Source organism: Arachis stenosperma, chromosome 9, assembly GCF_014773155.1.
Source record: "Arachis stenosperma cultivar V10309 chromosome 9, arast.V10309.gnm1.PFL2, whole genome shotgun sequence".
Classification (NCBI taxonomy): Eukaryota; Viridiplantae; Streptophyta; class Magnoliopsida; order Fabales; family Fabaceae; genus Arachis; species Arachis stenosperma.
Window position 1 is genome coordinate 57,008,777 of NC_080385.1, and position 2,901 is coordinate 57,011,677.

Below are 2,901 nucleotides of genomic sequence, written 5' to 3' on the forward strand. Positions count from 1 at the left end.
CAACCATGAGAGGGCTGATGGAAACAATGCCATTCCTGAGAGGAGGGTTCTTGGTTCATACATAAACCCAACCTCTAGGAATTGTGGTAGCAGCATTCAGAAACCACCCATTCAGGCCAACAATTTTGAACTCAAACCACAGCTAATATCACTGGTGGAGAATCATTGTTCATTTGGTGGAAGTGCTAATGAAGATCCAAACCAACATCTCACAAAATTCCTGAGAATTTGCGACACTGTGAAGTCCAATGGAGTCCAGGAAGATGCCTATAAACTGCTCTTGTTCCCATTTTCACTTAGGGACAAGGCAGCTAAGTGGCTGGAATCATTCCCAAGGGGGAGCCTAACAACCTGGGATGAGGTGGAAAGCAAGTTTCTGGCACGTTTCTACCCCCCACAAAAGGTCAATAGGCTTCGATCTGAGGTTCAGACTTTTAAACAACAAGATGGTGAAACTCTCTACGAGGCATGGGAGAGGTTCAAGGATTTGACAAGGAGATGCCCACCAGACATGTTCCATGACTGGGTGCAATTACATATTTTCTATGATGGACTCTCTTATGAATCAAGGAAGGCTGTAGACCATTCATCAGGAGGTTCATTGAACAGGAAAAAGACTGTGGAAGAAGCCATTAAAGTGATTGAGACAGTGGCTGAGAATGAGTACTACTATGCTTCAGAAAGGCACAACACTAAGGGAGTCATGGAGCTGAACCATGTTGATACAATTCTAGCCCAAAACAAGGTGTTTGCCAAGCAACTAGCAGAGCTCACCAGGAAATTAGACACAAATCAAGTGGCTTCAATACACACACAAGATCAAGAGGAAGTAAGCATTGAAGGAGGTGATTGGGAAGAGGCCAACTATGTGGGAAACCAACAAAAGCAATCATATGATCCACACTCCAACACTTACAACCCAGGATGGAAAAACCACCCAAACTTTGGGTGGGGAAACCAGCAAACCCAACCACAAAACCACAAACCTTACAACTCCAACCAAAGATCATACCAAGCCACACAAAACACTTACTCCCAACCACCATATCATGGCCAAAATAATCAACCTGCCCAACCTAATCCGAACCAACAATTTCAAGATCAATTAAACAGGATAGAAGGAATACTAGCAAACATGGGTCAGGACATAAATGAGTTGAAAAGCTTTAGGGAAGATGTGAGATCGACCTTAAGGAGCCATGGTGAAAAACTCAAGTGGATGGAGTCTCGAGTATGAGAGCTATCTCAACAGGCCCCCAAGTCAACTGCAGTGTTCCCTAGTGACACTGAAAGGAATCCTAAGGGGGAACAAAAAGGAGTGAGATGGGAAGAATGCAATGCCATCACCATATTGAAGGAAGTCTCAGAAGAAGAAGGAATCAGACCCTCAGAAAAGGAGCCAGAAATCTTGAAAGAAGGTGTGGAAGAAGCTAAGCAGGAAAGTGAAACTGAGCAAGCCAAGGAAATGCAAAAGGAAGGCATGCTGGGAACATACCAACCAAAAGCACCATTTCCTCAGAGGTTAGGAGGAGGTGAAAAAGGGAAAACATATTCAAGGTTCTTAGAGACATTTAAGTCTCTCCACATCAATATTCCCTTTCTTGAGATCCTCCAGCAGATGCCTACACATATCAAGTATTTGAAGGAATTGCTGAGCAAGAAAAGAGTTTTGAAGGGAGGACAAACTGTAATAATGAACAAAGAATGCAGTGCACTCATCAAGAAGGATATGGTCTCTAAGAAAACAGACCCAGGAAGTTTTCATATCCCCTGCATCATAGGGGAAACTAAAATTGACAGAGGATTCTGTGATCTAGGAGCTAGCATAAATGTGATGCCTCTGACTCTTATGAAGAGGCTACAACTGAATGAGGTGAGATCCACTTATGTAATCATACAACTGGCTGACAAAACTCAGAAGTAAGCTGAAGGGGTAGTTGAGAATGTGCTGGTGAAAGTGCGAAATTATTTCTTTCCCACAGACTTTGTCATTTTGGACATGGAGGAAAGCTACCTACACCCTATCATTCTGGGAAGGCCATTTCTAGCCACTGCTAGAGCGCTCATAGATGTAGAACAAGGAGAGCTAATTTTGAGAATACATGATGAACAGCTCATTTTCCATGTTTTCAAACCTGCATCTGAGCCTGAACCAGAACCTGAAAAACTTAAGGATGATAGTAGCCATCTGTGTTTGGAGGAAAGCAACCCAGCAGCTGAAACTTTGAAACAGTCCTTGGAAGGCAAACAAGAATTGCAAGAGTTAAAGCCACAAGAATCAATAGAAACAGCTCAGAAGGATCCTCCTGGCATAAGGGTCAATGAAGAAATCCTCAAGAGAGAGGGAAGAATTGTAAAGAAATTTCCAAGAGGGTGGAGAAACAAGAAAATTCCCACTGAAGGTTTCTCTCCGGGAGATAAAGTGATATCAAGTCATTATCTGCCAATCCCACCTGGCCTCAAAACCATTCCTTCCCAGCTCCCTCAAGTGTTCACAATCAGGAAAGTTCTTTCTATGGAACATTTGGAAATCATGAAGGAATCAAATGGGGACGTTTTCATAGTGAGAGGAGAGGACATCAAGCACTACAATCCACCCTAACAAGGGACAACCGTCAAGCTAATGACGTTAAAGAAGCGCTTGTTGGGAGGCAACCCAACCTGAGGTAATACCCCTTTGCTGTTTCTTTTATTTGTTTCAATAAAAAGGGTGAAGTAGTTTCTGTGCATTGCAAAGAATTAAGTTTGGTATTTCACACCGAACAATGAATTCGTGGATCAATAATTCAAAGGGGAATATGTGACTCTAAGTTTGGTGTTCCACCATACAAATTAACTGAACACAACAACCTTTGAATTATATGAAAGGAAACAACCATTCTAAACAATCACAGAAACGCT

The 2,901-nt window shown here is 42.5% G+C and overlaps 1 non-coding gene across 1 annotated transcript; it reads right to left on the reverse strand.

Moving 5' to 3' along the window:
• Positions 1–409: 409 nt before the first annotated feature.
• On the reverse strand, positions 410–513 carry LOC130953901 (small nucleolar RNA R71). The gene has a single exon (XR_009076062.1). It is a non-coding gene; the product is annotated as a small nucleolar RNA R71 (small nucleolar RNA).
• Between the last annotated feature and the right edge of the window lie 2,388 nt (positions 514–2,901).